The following is a 16,865-nucleotide window of genomic DNA, read 5'->3' as shown; positions in this document are numbered from 1 at the left end:
GGGGGGGATGTGAGGGGCCTTGAGCAGGGCGAGCCCCCCCTCCCGCCGTGAGGTCCTCGCCCCGCGGCTCCTCCTGTCCCTTCTGTGGGTTCCTGCTGCAGCTCGGGTCCTCGGCTGCGTCCAGGTGTACAAGTATGAAAAGAAAGCAGCACATTCTGGAAGCTTTGTTGGAACTTCCACTTTTTTTCCCCTCTTCTCTTTTCCTAAAATACTTTTTTTTTCTAACCCTGAACACAGAGATAAGCAGATAGACTCATCATATCCCAGTCCTTCCAGCAGCTTCTCACATGGTAAAATGATTTGAAGCAAAAAGAAAATAAGTTGGAGAGAGGGTTAATACCTCTGCAGCTCTTGAAGAAACATTTATCTTCTTTGTATTGATTTCTTCTCAATTTCAGCCCTCAGAGTGAAGCCTTTCTCTCTGGTTCTGATATATATTGTACAGTAATTACATCTAGAAGGCAGGCTCCAGGAGCGCTTCAGGAAAACAAGCTATGATGTGGGTTTAATATGACAGTATTGTACGACTTGCAGATTTAGATCAGCGGTGTTTGAACCAGATAGTATTTGCATTATGGTTTGAATATAAAGATGAATGCAAGCAGCCAGGAGTAGTCTATAGGCATTTGTTGTGTGTAGGTAAACTCTTTAACGCTAGAAGCCGTAAACCAGCTGTGTAACACTTAGGAATGTTTCAGGGCTGTTCATCGCTAAAGGTTTGCTTGGAAAGCGAACTATTTTCCGGAAGGGCTTTTATGCGTTCAGTCTCCGTACAGAGCTACCATGTTAGACCTCAGTGACTTGCTTACTCTTCTATGCCTTCTTCTGAAAAGCGGTAATAGCTGGTGGGTGGGTGTGTGTGCGTGCGTGCAAGGGGGTGGTAAGTGCAACATCATGATAAACAGGGACGCTCCAGACTCTGATCCGGTACATCAGAGATGCCCGAGGCAGGAAAGCTGCAGGGAGGATCTCAGTGGACTATAACAGGACATTGGTGCTGAAAACATCCAATGGCAAATCATTGGAATTTGTGTTGGAGGGGGAATCCTGGCCAGATATTAACCATTTAGTATCTACCACAAATGCTTCGGTACCTTTTAATAGCGTTTTCTAGAGAGAGGATTAGAGAATTAAGGTGTTTGTTACGCTATGTGTTAATTCACAAGCATCTTTCTTCCCTCCGCTTCATATCTAGCGCTCTTTAAATGAAAGAGAGGTCACTATTTAATTTCTCCCCTGCAAATCACTTTACTTTGTGAGGAAAAATAAAGGCTATTTTTTCTTTGTTCAGCAATGATAAATGAGCCATGCAGAAAATAAGTCTTTTCTATATTCCTTTGTTAGGAGGATTGTCATAGGTTTTCACTGTTCAAGTAGATTTTTTTTTTTTTTTGCTGTTCCTTTGGTTGCAATAAGAGGAAGGAGTCATTCTTGCACAAAACATATGGGGGTAAGGTTTTGCTCTTTCTGAAGTGTTAAGTTTAGTGCATTTCTCTGCGGGCTTGTCACTGGTAATTGCATTGCTTAATAAATCAAACTAAGACAAGGTAAGAGAGGTTGTTTCCATGGGATCTGTTTGCTCATTAATCTAAATTCACAGTACCAAAAATCAGTAAGACATAAATATTAACATTACTGTGATATCCTTACTATATAGTTTCTCAGTGCTTTGCCAAGAGAGGATAAATATTTTTTTATAAAGGAAAAAGTACACGTTTGGGCAGTTCTTAGCTGTTGCTGTGACAATTCTGTCCTCTAAGGAGTGACAGTTGTTAGCATTTTCTTGGGATAGATGCATAAATGAGAATAATTTTCTTAAATCTAGATTGGGTCTGGTAATGGATCGAATTGTCGCTGACCTGGTAACTGTCTGTAAATGGGTTTTAGATTTTGAGTCTTCATCGTTCTCAGTTTAGAGTTAATTTTGCATGTAACTGTCTTCTGCTTGGAGGAAAAAAATACACTAGGAGCTTTTCCCTATGAACTCATCAAATGCTACTTCAGATATTTTTAAAGGTACAGAGAAGACGGTCTCTGTTTATTAAAGATTTTACAGATGAAGGTGCGTTGTGCACGTAGAGAAATACGGAACGTACAGGAGAGGGCCCTCCAAGACTTTATTTAGTCCTGTGTCTTTTATGAAGATGACACTTCTTACATTTTAATTATCCCTTATTTTCAGTGCCTTTTTAAAATATGCTTTACGTTAGGGGAAGTTGCTAATGGAGTCCTTGCAGATAAAGAATGTCAAGTGAGCCTTCCCAGGCTGTAAGAGCTGAGCTTGCTGGTGCGCTTCTGGGGGGAAAACTCAAGGGAGAGCTTTGCTGTCCATTAGCAGGTTTACAGGAGCTGATTTGTGGTTAACAGAGCCAGGACACAGCTTTCAAAAGTCTTCAAGTAGTCACAGGAGCTGTCTGCTCTAGCAGCCAGAGTAAGAGACTTCCTGAGTTGGGGAGGGAGGAGGAGGCATCACGGAAGGAAAGGATTTCAGTATATCCAAAAAAGAAAGGAGCACAGTTTGAGGGTAACTGGAATCCCGTCAGTCATATTGGGGTGTTTGCAATGTCTAAAAAGCCTGTATTCAGGCTGGGGACATTGTTCTGCTTGTAAGAACGAGGAAGAAAGATTTTTGCCTGTGTGTATGAGTTAAGATTTGTATTACTGCTCTCTCATCCCCTATCTCGTCTCCTTTTTGTCTAGGAAATGGGGATGAAAGGGTTTTTTTCATATTATTCAGAAAATGGATGTCTTGGTCAGAGCAGTGAGGAACAACTGTGAGTCTAGCCCAGAGACATCGTGTTGTTCACTTGTCCTTCCTGCATCCGTGCTGGAAACCTCTGCTGAACAAATAGAACCTGCTCGGTATCATAAAAATCTCCAAAACCCACCTATGGATTTCAGTGGGGTGATGGTTTCACTCCCAGCTTCTGGGCCTTTGCAGGGACAAGTGTTGTCTGAAGTTATGTACGTGCACTCGTTTAAAGCGGTGCTGTTATCAAGTTGTGTAATAGTTGGGGTTTGTTTCCAATGACGGAAAAGAAGGGTAACAGTGAGGACTCTATCTGTCTTATGATCAGTGCTCAAGGACTAACTTACTTAGTGTTTTCTGAAATAAAATGTCATTAACGTTGACTCTAATTTCAATGTTCAAATTTCATGGTTAAATTAAAGAAATTACTTCAAACTATTAATCTCAACTGTCCTTGAAAAAATGCTAATCATTTGGTTGCTGCTCTTTAGCAGCCAAATGAACATGTGGCATGATGTGCTGTGAAGCCTAAGGGTATAGTAGTAACGCTGTACTTTAGCTAATATATAACTTTAATCTGAGAAATTATGGAAAAAAAATGAGACTAATTTCTGTTTGCCTAAGTTACTGTGCTTCCATTTTTAAAGATCAGAGTTGCTCCTGTGTTGACGAAATTGTAATTGCTTATATTTGCATGCCATGCTACTTAAAGTTTAATTCTAAACAACAATTTTTAAGTATTTTAGGAAGTGGAATCTCATCAGTAGAGCCAAGTGTTCTTAAAAGGTACGGAGTCATCTGAGGATGCAGATATGCACCAAAGGGTTAATTTATGGTTTTATATAACCCTTCTAGGGACTGCTTGCTGCTTTAGGTGCCTAAATATCTTTAAAAATTGTTCCCCATCTTCATGGGGTAAACTCCCGTCAATGTTTCTTCCAAGTGAAAATTGTGGACCTGCATTTTCTTGCACTGGGCTGACTGAAATGTGACTTCATCGATTGCCAGAGTTACTCCCAGGAAGAATTGGCCTACATCAGCTTTGTAGAGACATGCAGGGGTTGGAAGCAGGGCAGAGAAGGAAGATGTAAATTAACGCACGCTTTCATACTAAGCAGAGGAACCTGGGGTGTGGCCAACTGGAGATGCCCAACTAGAGAATAACTTTTGATGAAAGCAGCTAGTTTTTACATTTGTATGTAAATAGTTCTTTAGAGAAAAAAAATAACAGAAAAAATGATCCTTGGTTGCTGTTAATTTTTCCATTACTCAGGATCTTGTGGTAGTGCTGATGATCATATTTTCCATGTTGCAGGCGACAGGTATCCATCCCCATTACTTGCCCTGGGGCAAGTCAAACTGGCTTCTTTCTTTTTATCCTGCTAACCTGTGTACCAAGGCTGTCCAAAGTGATCTTGCCCCCACTTCAGTGAGGTGTGCTCTTGGGTGAATCAGAGCTACATTGGTCATATATTCAAATGCTTGCCTTTCAATGTACTGTTGTCTTGTTGAGGCACAGCTGCCAGGACACAGCGGATTCCTGGTGTATGCCTTGAGCTGTCACGTATTTGTAGCCCAAGCAGAGGCTCTTCCCATCCAGAAAGTGAACAGATGAATGTGGGTGCAGATTGCGAGCATCGCAGTGAAGACACTGTGATAACGCCATGGGTGTTGCTGTCCTTGTTTCATTTTTCCTTTTCTCTGACTACTAGCAGTATTAATGGGAAGCTGAAGGAAACGGTGGTGAATAAACTCCCCAGCTGACTGGAGGAGGAGGGAGGACGTAGGGCAGTAAGGAAGCTACGAAGTTTGTGCAATCACTGTAAGATATGTTTTTATTACACCGAATGGGCTCACCTTATGGCAATTTGAATTAGTCTTCAAGTGAACTATGGTTAAAGTAAAATCAGTTAGTGCATGGCCTTGTTTTTTTTAATGTGGTTTTATTATGCATCTCTAAGTTTGCTTGGGAGTTGAAGTACTAGTGTTCTTAATTATCAAGTCATTTGAATAATGATGAACCATTTTCTAGGACTTAAAACTTGACCGCATTGTGCACCTGCCAGCAGTACTGACACATAAAATCTCAATTGACATGGGTGTTGCAGTTTTTCTATGCATAAATGCTGCAGTGATGCCTGAATATGTTTATCCTGTGCCAGTGCCTGCTTTGAGGGACTTTGCATTCATAGCATGGAGGTCTTTCTAAAGAAAATCTAGGTGTTTTGAGACTTGCATGCTTAGCTTTAGGAAAGCTGCTTTGAAAAATCCTTTTCTCTGCTTGCAGATATGTAATGAATGAGACCTTGAGCCCTGAATAGCTGCATTGGTATTTAGGAGCAAAATGTGGGATGTTATTTGGTCTTGTGGCAGCTGTTTTGCTCTCTTTTTTGAAATAAAATGTGCCTGTCTCCCTGACGGAGTGCTGCTAAAGTTCTTCTGTGGGGAGTCGGTTTATTCTGCTGACAGTAAAGGAAAGCTATCTGATAACTCCTTGCAGGCAAAGCGGACAGTTCAGTTTTCCCACACTTCACTCTTTCTGTCTTCTGTTCTTGCAGGAGGCTTGTATAAGAGACCTATAAAATGCTATAATACTTGCTTTAATCAAAGCAGTGCCTTGCCCTTTCCTTACTCCTATAAAAGCATCTACAATTTGGATTATTGTGGTTTTTTGTTTTTTTTTTTTAGCAGTCTGAAGTCTTAAACCTGGAGTTCCTTGGTCAGTTTGTCAGACTGGTTGAAAAGCAGTGTTAGTTGTCCCAAAGTGGGAGAGGACTTCACTGTAACAAGCAGTGAACACTGAATGAGCATGATATGAAAGTAAAAGCACTTGTGCCATTGTACTGGATAAGCCATTTTTCTACTGCAGAGGTAAATAGAAACAGTTCTGCCCTGACCCTTGCTGTGACCCTAAACAGTAAGCAAGTTACTTTCTTTGGGCCTCACTCTGTTTCTTTAAGTCAAGGGTGTCGGTGAAATAACCCCTGCAACACTGAGGACCAGGGCCTGCCTTTGTGTGGGTTTGGTGTGCTTAGAAATGCTCTACTATTAAATTTATTTTTTTTCCCCCCTGTTTCTATTCTCCCATTCTGGGTTTTAAAATAACTCCCATCTTAGGAGGTAGTGAAGTTAGCGATGCATATCTCAAAATAAGTAAGTCTTGGCTGAGAGTTTTTTAGAGCAAGTTTAGTGATTTTGTTTGGGTTTTTTATGGATGTATATCTTTACATAAGCCTCAGCATGAGACTGTTTTGTCCATCCGTCCATTCCCAAACTCCCAGAAACTCCAAGTTGAGACAATAAAGATACCTAGTAGCTTTCAAATAATTAAGTACAGATCTACATTGCTATCACAAGTGAGTTTAGGGATTAAATTTTCGATAGACTTTCATTGGTATTTTGATTCCTAAGGTGCTTTCAGACTTCTGGAGATTACTGTATAGATTTACTGCAGTCAAACAGAAATGAGGGTTTGTGCAGCATGACTCTCTCTTAAATGTTGCATCCATTTAGTAGGTAAGCAGAGAGAACCTGTCAAATGTTTCTTCTTGTTGGCCTCCATGCTATTTGTAACTAATTTACTTATTATTCTTATAGTGCAGTAGCTTGTATATTTTGTATTTAAATCCATGCTTAAAATACAACTAAAATTTGCCTGTTGACAGCAGTTGCATCATATTTTAATTGGTGAGAATTGCTAATGGAGTGTTCAGGGTCTAAAATTAGTTGTTTATTTTTCCTTTCTTCTTTGCCCAAGGGTTTTGCATCAGATTATATGGCTTCAGTATAACTGTTTGTGTTCCAAAGCAACACCTTTGTGCTATTTAAGTAAGTGTTAAAAGTGTGGGCTCAGTGACAGCAGTTTCAGAAACTGTGACTTTTTAAATTGTTTCTTACTACATTGTTTATGCATTGTAAAGTGATTCTCTTTTGTTTACTGTGAATTAATTCATTGTTATCTTTGTAAACCCGGGGTGCAAAATGTGCAAGTTTATAATGTTTTATCTTGGCATAATGGCAGGTCCTCAGCTGCTGCAAACTGTCATAGCACGATTGCTGCTGCTGTTTCTGTGCCAGCTTTCATCAGGTGAAGATTTGCACCATAACCCTCATCATGACATTATTCTGAAAAACGGCTGTGCATGTTCTTTTCAATATTTCCATAGGCTGGCTTTGTGTCAAAGGTGCATGGTTTTGATACTGTCTTTATGCTTCTTGGAGGGTTTTTCTTTTACTGTGAGGTGAAATGCTAAACCACCTCTCTGTATGATTCTGCTTGCTGTGAAGCAGAGGTGTCTAGGCCTTCCATTAAAATTCTGGCTTTCTGGAGGGATGCTTGGCATGTGTATCAGTCCTTGGAATCATTCTGTTGGGTTGTACCTAGATTTTTGACCAGAGCTGTGGCTGTTGCAAAGGAACTTATGAGGTTCCTGTCAACAGCTGTCAGGTTTTTTTAAAGTCAATTATTTGTTTGATGCCCATTTTGAAGTGATACCCAACTTCTTTTCCTTGATTAAAGTAGTTACCAAAATAAATAAACCACCAGAAAGTTTGTTTGAATTATTCACTGTAGCTGTGAATTTCAAACTTCACACATGCAGCCATTTCAAAACTGTGTTGTGTCTGTTTTGCTTTTCTCAACTGGTGTAAAGAGCCCTCTGATATTTTGTTACCATGAAAGTACTTGCACATTACAATAAAACCATGTCACAATGTCCCGATTAACTCAGTGACCTGCATGCCACAAGCCTTTTGCCATCAGGTTTTATCCAGTCCTTGAATAATTTCTGTAGCAATCTTTTTTGCCTTTCTCCTATTTTATTTTCAACTTATTTTTAGAAAGGTGCACACCAGATCTGAACACTGGTCTTATTCATATCATATATGTGTGATGCTATTGCCCTTTCTGTTTGTCCAAGGATTTTCAGTGGCCTGTTTCTCTGCCACAGCAAGAAAGCTCATGTTGATTGTTTGCCTGGTATGACTTCTAGATCATTATTGGAGTCAGTGCTGAACAAAATAGTCTGCTGTTCAGTGGATGTGGCCTGGATCACTAATTCTTAAGAGTTTTAACTTTATTAAAATAAACTCTTTGAATGGATCTCTTTTTTTATGTGACTTGAATGCAGCTATAGCATCAATTTTAGCAACAGAAAGAAAGACAGGCCTCTCTGACTTAAGTCCTCTGCAATCTTAGTGTCTTAGCTGCAACTTTTGCTCTGCTTTTGTTTGTTTCCTTCTGTAGCCCAACAGTTTTTGTGGCAGTAGCAGTCAGTGCATCCCATAATAGTCTAGGTGCCTGTTGTAGAGTTATCTAAAATGGGTATCTGGGGGTTTGGCTTCTGTTAAGCATTGTAAACTGACAGGCTCACACAGCTCCAGAACATAAGTGTGACCTTCTGGTCACGATTATCACCCTTGTGTGGTAACACTACTGTGGCTAACAGTTGAGCTTCATCGGAAACTTGGAGTGGGGATTATGATTTGGATGGAACCCCAAGGAGGCAATAGATTTCTTAGGCGTGTGGTTTTTTTTTTTTCTCCATCCTTTCCCTTACCCTGTTGCCATTACTCATGCTGGTTTTGGTAGGAAGTGTTTCTTGTAGCGTCCTCATTTTCTTCTGCTACTGGATGCAGGTGGGGGGACTGGATATTGAGCTAGTTGCAAGAATTCAGAAGATCTGCTCTGTTACTGTGGCCCTGTTTCCATTAGGGTGGGCTCCCTTGGATACTTTCAGCTTTCCACCTTGATTGTGTTTGTTTTGGGCAAACTTGTACCATGCACCAAATGAGGAAAACCGGTCCCTTCTTCTCCAGCTAGTATTACCCTGTCTGGGAAGAGGCTGGTGTCTGTGAAGGTAGGTGAGAAGGTGGAGAAATCCTTATGACTAAAGTACAGAGGGAGTCCAATCTTCCAAATGTGAGCCCCTTCACCAAAAAACACTGGGAAGACCTGATCAGTTAGTATTGGATCAAGTTCTGGCATACTGAAAGGATCATGAACTTCATCATGCTTGATTGATACTGATACTTCTCATGTGCTTCAGAAGAACAGAATGCAGGGGGGCCCTGGCAGTGCGTGCTGTCTGGAGAACAGGAGGAGTGGCCAGGCGGTCTGCCAGGAAGGTTTTAACTAGCCTTTAAAGTGATGGTGGCCATCACCAGAAGTCCCTTCTAGCATTGTTCTGTGCTGCACGTACTTACTGTGCACCCTAAGCCCCTGGTTGCCCCTTCTCTGCATCCGTGCTTGCCTTGGAGACTGGAGGGGTAAAGTGTATCTCTAGCTGCCGAGGGAGACTCGTGGCCAAAGAGCTGCTGCTCTGCGCAGAAGGGGAGCGTGATGCCCAATGTTATTACTTGCTAGAGCGTGAAGCCTGCAAGTAATGGTAATACAAATGTATTTCAATTTGTAACCTGGCCTTCTGTATCAAGATTGGACTACTTCTGTTCTGTTGCACATGTGCATCACTTGGGGAAACATGCTGATAGTACTTAACATTTAATTGCTTCTCTTGATTTTATTTGTAAATTAGAATCTAGAGGACCTGTAAGAAAAAAAAAACAGTAGAGCTTAATTGGATAACATTTTAGAGTAACTAAAAAAAAAAAAAGACATGTAGCTTTCCAGCTTTTGGAGCTGAGACAAATGCAAACTTACTTATTGATCCTTACATATGATATCATATTTTAACTACTGTCTAAACTGGAGGTCATCTCTGTACTAGATTGCTTAAGAATCTGTCTATCTTATCACATCTTGTACTCATTTATAGTTGTTTCCATTTCTGGCTTTGTTGGAGAGACAGCTAGTATTTCAACCTAAATTAAAATCAATAAGAAGCAATTTCGTTTGTTTTTTAACTACTAGAACAGGCTGCTTTTTTTTTTTTTTTCAGTAAACCTCTATGTGTTCAACTAAGTCACTTGGTTCTTTCCATCAAGGTGATTGCCAGACCTCATTAATTCCTTATTTTTGCATATGTAGGAATGGGTTCATTTTCCAGTGTACCTAACAAAATGTCAAACATGATATAAAAATAAACATTTATTTTAAAACATCACTGAGAAATGAATTCAGTAAAGAATAGTTGGCAGTTAGAAGTAGTTGAAAAACATCTTGAGGGGAAGCATATGCTTGGGGGCTGTGGTGAATGCTGTTGACCCAGGAGTCCTGCACTGGCAGGGTAGCACAGGCTTCCCCTGGCACATTTGGGCAATGTTCTGCAGGGATGACTTCCAGTGGAAAAAGCAGAGTCTGGGTCTCTACGCCTTCAGTCCTTGGCTTGGATATATCTGCATCACACCAATTCATGTAAGAAGCTGTTGTCATGTTTTCAGCTGGCTTTTACCACACAGCCAGCAGATTGCCAGCAACAACAATTAACCTGGGTCAAATTCAACATGGAATTCAGACTGAAGCAATGTTGGTTCTTCCTAGATAAGGCAATGGTGAACCATAACATAATACTAAATATCTGAAGGTAATGCTCTGATGAAGTGTCCAAAATAGGATGTGTTGCTGCTTTAGTGAGTTGATCACAGGGTGCAGGAAATAATCTTCCTCAGTTTGCAGTACAGGCTGCCCAAATGGACAGAGATGGCCATATTAATGTGTACATGTGTAATGGTTGTCCTCTATGTTTATAAGGTTTACGAAGGTTCAGCTTTCACTGGCAAGGCTTCCCGTCACTGGTGTAGGTATCCAGTTGGACAACGTAGTTTGTGTCTTAAGAAACAACATATCCATAAAGGGTAGACCAGACGCTGTGGTGGGGAACCTGGCTCTTGTGTGGAAGCTTTTGGTAAAGTGTTTCCTTCAGCTCTTCTGGGTGGAGTGAAGTTCGGCATCTAGCAATGTTGGGCCAGTGTCTGTATGAGCATTTACAGTGTCCTGCATCTTATTTTAAATTGTGCAAGGTGAAATTTTAGTCCCTGGAAAAGTGAATGCCAATATTTTTCTCAGGTGGTTCTTTGGGTTGCTGTGATTTTTCCCAGTGCTTCGCATAATTTCAGAACTTAATTCCTGGAATTCTTAATTCCAAATACAGGAATCTTTTGGATTGTTTAAGTCTCATTTCATGTTTAACTTATCTTTGAAGATACTGAGTATTATGAGCTTCCTGTTACTTTAATCTCCTGGGTTCAGTTTTCTTTCACCTTTACTTTTGCTTCCAATTGCTTTGACTTGGATATGTTAATGAGTCAAGGAAGAGGGCAAACCAAAGGCAAAAAGAAGCGGATCTGGCTACCCTGGTAATCAAAGCAAGAGTCTGTTCCCTTAAGTAAACTGCTAAAGTGGTGTTTTGTAGGAACAAAACATAATTAGTAAATAGATGACACTGATGAAAAGCACATTTCCTTCATCCTTTAAGGCAACTTAAGAGTTGTGAGTGAATTGCTTGAATTTGATGTCAAAACAGCAAACTATTTCTTTTTAACTAATCCCTTAAAACCACACAGGAATTTATGTTTATGTGCCAAGAAGCCAGCTGTGTTTAAAAATATATGAGCAGACCTGGTACACAGTGTTCCAAGAATGTAAGGTAAAAGTGACTTGTCCATATGGTAGTGACACCTATCGTAAGTGAATCCCAAGCCATAGTTCAATACAAGGAGTAATACATTACAGCACAAACAGATTCCCTGTCAAAAAGGTAATTAATAACTCATGTCAAACACTATCTGCTTTCTCTATTTCATGTTATTAAGCAGTGTGACCTTTTATCTTTCAACAATTAGCTTTCAAGGTGAAAACCAACTTAGGAAAAAAAATTAACTTATTTTTCCATTGGATCTGAGGAGCAATATAGTTCCACAGTAGTCTTGATTACACATTCATGCTTTACAGTTTTGGTGGATATCTTTAGAATAGAACAGAATTGTTTAGATTGAAAAAGACCTTTAATGTCATCAAGTCCAACTGTTAACCTAGCATTGCCATGTCCACTACTAAGCCATGGCCTGAAGCACCACATCTAGATTCTTTTAAGTACCTCCAGGTATGGAGACTCAACTACTTCCCTCGGCAGTCTGTTCCAATGCTTGACAACCCTTTCAGTAAAGAAATTTTTCCTAGTAGCCAATCTAAACCTGCCCTGGTGCAACTTGAGGCCATCTCCTCCTCTTACCCCCTGCTACTTGGAAGAAGAGACCAACACCCACCTGGCTACAGCCTCCTTTCAGGTAGTTGTAGAGAGTGATAAGGTCTCCCCTCAGCCTCCTTTTCTCCAGGCTGAACAACCCCAGTGCCCTCAGCTGTTCCCCGTCAGCCTTGGGCTCCAGACCCCTCACCAGCATTGTTACCCTTCTCTGGACATGCTCCAGCCCCTCAATGTCCTTCTTGGAGTGAGGGGCCCAAAACTGAACCCAGCATTTGAGGGGTGGCCTCACCAGTGCTGAGTACAAGGGGACAATCACTTCCCTAGTCCTGCTGTCCATGCTATTCCTGATACAAATCAGGAGGTTATTGGCCCTCTTGGCCACCTGGGCACACTGCTGGCTCATGTTCAGCCGACTGCCGATCAATACCCCCAGGTCGTTTTTCACCAGGCAGGTTTCCAGCTGCTCTTCCCCAAGCCTGTAGCATTGCATGAGGTTGTTGTGACCCAAGTGAGGGACCTGACACTGAGCCTTGTTGAACCTCATACAATTGGCCTTGGCCCATCAATCCAACCTGTCCAGATCCCTCTGTAGAGCCTTTCTACCCTCAAGCAGATCAATACTCCCACCCAACTTGGTGTCATCTGCAAACTTACTGAGGGTGCACTCAATCTTTATCAATGACTCTTCATTTCTGTAGTTTGAGATTGCATTCCCCTGTTTGCTTCTGGATTTGGGAGACATCATCAGGCATTTTGGGCGCAGACTGTGTCTGCAGAGCCAGACGAGGCTTGTAAGATGCATGCTGTCAACGGATAACAACACTAGCTTGTCTCATTTGCACTCTATTAGTAACAAGTTCACTTGCTAAATAATTCTGTTCTCATCTTCAGTTCTTAATTTACCTGACAGTTGTGCTTTCTGTTGAACTGAGACTATGAGCACCCACTGTAATAAAGTGCTGTCTGTCTTTGCAAAACCAGATGTTTCTGAATTACATATGCTTGAGAATGAGAGACAGGGCTTACAATTTGATTTGCCTTTTTGTTTCTATTTGTGAAATAGAGGCCATCCTGAAGTTTGCTACATTTGGTTGCATCCCTTGGAAATAATGCTGAAGCACATGGGCCTTACCGAGAGTGTTCTTTCTTAATGAGCTGGAAGCAAAATACGTTGTTTTGGTGAACACCATTTCTATTTTCACTGACTGTCTGGGCCATACAATACTGAGCAAAGTAAAGGATCAAAGCCTGTAGGACTGTCCTGTCTGCCCTGGAAAGCTGACAAATTGATCAGTGCTTCCCTTGATGCCTTTCAGTGACTTCTGTTGTGATCAATGCAAGCAGCATCAACAAAAATTGGACCCTTCTGCTAGCTCCCATGCTTGCACGTAAAGCGGAGAAAGCTTGATTTGTTTTACTGCTTAAGCCTTTGCTGTCCTCACACATGTGCTGTATGAGAGGCCTGCTTACCTGTTTGTTTTATTATGTGACTCTGCTGTCCTGCTTTCCAGGATGACACTTCAGTGGTGCCAGGCTGGTTGTGGAGGAGCTAATCCTGTGGTTTTGTATATATCCCCCCCAGAAAAAAGCTCCAGAGATCTTTCAGCTGGACTGTAAGGGTAATACACTGTTAGTGTCTTTAATATTTGCAGCCTCTCTCAGAAAGAGCTTAGTCTGAAGAATTGTCTATTATTCCGAACTATCAATACCTTCAGAAAGCTGCTTTGTCATTCTTTTGCTCTTTCATCTTGACTGGCTTCCTTGATGATGAATTGTCCTGATGGTTGCTGGCCTTTGCAGTTGTTTTGGTAATCTTTGCCATGTGGGTTCCTGAGCCATCCTCCTTGCTGCAAAACTAAAATCCAGCAAGAGGTGTGGTGCTGTCTTCCTGAGCATTGTATTGTTTTTGCTGTAGGTGTTTGCCTCTCATCTGCATGAACATTCCCATTTGGTCTGGGGGCTCCTTTCTCTGCCCCATCCTTCTCTGGTGTAGCTGGGCCCTTATGCTTACGCAGTGTTTGCTATCCAGGCCTTATGTGGGCTTCAAGCAGGAATCGCCAGTGCCTGAATGCCTAAGCTGAGGCTAGCTCTGTTGCTGAGTGGTTGGAGCAATATTCCAGACATCAGGACCTGATTTCTCAGATACTTTTGTATCTCACCCTTATTGGTAAGGAAGATGCTCTGATGCTCTAGGATCAGTCTACTCTGTCTGGTCTGTTGAACACTTCTGAGGTGCTACTTTGCATTCAAGTTGCTATGTGTTGCTATATTTATGTATGAATACTACTGCTTTTAAAACCTGGCATAATAATAATTAAGCTTAGGAATTACATACCTGAATAGGTTTCTTCCATTATTAAAGCAGTTAGTAGGTGGATTAGAACGAATATTCAGCAGATAGTAGTAGAATAGAACTGACTTCACATTGGGGATTCATAATGTGTGTCTGAATCCATGCTTAAAATTGCAAAATGAGATTTTTTTTTTTATTATTTTTTTTTGAAGAACACTCTTCTCCAAAGAACAGATGAGGCTTACTTTATAGGGAAACTTATTTGGTAGGTGATACTGAAGTCAGATGGCCTTGTGATTCCTTTGGCTGAAGCGTGTTTAGCTAATGCTAAACTTTGAGGCCAAGGTTATATGTATGCATGTAAAAACTGATGGCACCTGTTAATTTTGCACCAGAGTTTAAGTGGTGTGGAGAAAGGCTATATTACATAGTAACAGGTAACTAGTTATACAGGACTGTCGGTTTTGGTCTGGAAAAAACCCTCCTCTCCGTGGAGATTTCCACCTTGAGTGTGATGGCACAATGTCAGATGAAATAAGATTAGTGAGTGATTTATTGCAATGATGACAAGAAAAAACTATCTACTACAGGATATGTTGATAGAGAACAATGATACTTCATTGCAGTTTCTTCCCTGAAAAGCTACAGTGGCACTGATGTTTTATTGTTTACACGTTGCTTCATCAGTTTGGGCAGTTTGTGTCATGGAGGGGAAATGTGTGGAGATTGCTTGTTTTCAAACACTAATGCCTATAGAAGCAAGCTATTTGTACAATCATGTTTGCAGTCAGATTGCTCCCTTTTCTTGTCTATGCTCCATTTTACCAACTATATATTTTCTTCAGCATTTCAAGAAAAAGACTGAAAAAGCAATAGAAACTGTGGCAACAGAATCTGTGTAAAATACATATTGGTGTTCTAAAAATCAGTTTAATTTTAGCACGTATTTCAACATAAACTTCAGCTGTATTTTTGTTTGCTGCTTCTTCCCCAGTTCAGCTGTTTTCCATTCCATGCCAGGAGTGTTTGTAAAGCCCAGAATTCTCACCATGCAACACGTGAGAATTCTGCAAGTGACAATTGTAAGGAAATTGCGTGGTATAATATACCAGATCATAGGTGATTTGCTCCAGGCATAAAATAATAGAAGGGATCTGATGACAATTTTGAAAGGGGGGGGGGAAACAACCCCGATTTTGGAGGACTGTATGTTGTAGAACCTTAAACTTGATGGTTTCTAGTGTCCTGGTTTGAACCTTACTTTGAAGAAGCATAGGCCTTTAAGAGCTATGGGATGTGTTGCCCCTAAAGACCTTGATGTCTCCTGATGTTCCAGTATCCCTGAGAAGGGCACCAATGGACTGGGCCAAAGCTATTTTTGAAATGACAAAGCTAGACAAACATGCTAAAAATACCTTCTTAAGTTGGCTTTTGTGTCACCAGCACTCCTCAGATGACAGCGTGCATTTTCATCACTTCTGGGATGTTGAACCAGGTTGAATTGCTCTAGCTTGTGTTACTGGAGTTGGATCCGAAAGCTACAGAAAAGTGGCATCTGAGTCCCTGTCTTCCTTGCAGTGAAGGCCAGTGGGAACACATCGCACCTGTGGCTGGCAAACCAAACCCCTTTGTTCTCCTTAGACCAAAGTCACTCCTGATTGAGAAGCATTTACATTTACTTGGACAGTTTGGACAATCTTAATCACAATATACCCATACATACAGTCTGTCCTGGCTCCTTACGTTCCTGTGTCTTATGTGATACTTAAAACATTGCAGTGAAAGAAGACGCTAAGGAGGGCATCCAGTTGTTTCCTTGCATTCAGTGACATGGATTGTTTTGGTTAGAGAAATGTTGTGAGATTCCTCATTGCATTCTCCCAGCTGTGTGAGTGTGGCTTGAGGGTTCTGGTTTGGTTAATGTAGGAGCTTGGGTAGCTGAAGATGTATCTTTGGATGAGAAGCACTGAGGAGGTTGCTGTGCTTTCTTCCTCCTAGACTCTGGCTCAGCAGGGTGCTGGCAAAGTTATCGATGGTGCTTTCAAGACTTGCTGCACAAGGATGAAGTTGCATGCCCAGGCATATGCAGTCAAGGCTGGCTGAACCAGCTTGCTGAAGCCAGGATGGCTTCTCTCACTGTTGTGGCAAAGGAGAAGGTGAACTCCACTGCTGCAGCTGGTGGGGCTTAGCTGAATTTAGGTATCAAATGGCAAGACTTTCTCCTGCTTTAATCCCTGTGGAGACAAAGAGTGAGAGGGCAGCCAGGGCACTGTGGAGCTTTTTGCATGTTGGGAGAGAGGAGCACCTTTCTGGTGGGCAGTTTGGGACCTTGGTGCATTGCCGTGCCATCGGTGAAGTTAGGCTGTCAGACAGCCTTCTTGTCCCAGGAGTTAGACGTGCAAGTATCAGCCTAGCTGATTTCTCTCCTTGGGAATGAAGGCAAGGAGAAGTGTATGGTGCACAGCAATAGACTGATCTGTTAGAGTGGATCCCAGATGATTGTGGTACCCGTGTGGGCGCTGTTTATCAGGGTGGGAGACATCCTTAAGGGTCTTAATGTCTGATAGTGCTGAGTATGAGTACCTTGGCAATGAGGAAGAGATGGTATGTATTCCACAGATGAATTGTTTTTTCCTTTAATGGCTTGAATTCCTTTTGGATGCACCTGTCCATCAGACCACCCTACACTTCAGAAAAAAAGAAGCCTTTTCTCAGCATTATC

At 41.4% G+C, this 16,865-nt stretch overlaps 1 protein-coding gene across 1 annotated transcript in view; it reads left to right on the top strand.

Moving 5' to 3' along the window:
• The window catches only part of PTPRG (protein tyrosine phosphatase receptor type G), a 413,949-nt gene that overhangs the window by 1,003 nt on the left and 396,081 nt on the right, over positions 1-16,865 (top strand).

The sequence above is a fragment of the Egretta garzetta genome, unplaced genomic scaffold, assembly GCF_000687185.1.
Source record: "Egretta garzetta isolate BGI_Z169 unplaced genomic scaffold, ASM68718v1 scaffold91, whole genome shotgun sequence".
Classification (NCBI taxonomy): Eukaryota; Metazoa; Chordata; class Aves; order Pelecaniformes; family Ardeidae; genus Egretta; species Egretta garzetta.
The sequence above is the reverse complement of the archived record's forward strand: the minus strand, read 5'-3'. Positions and strand labels throughout refer to the sequence as shown.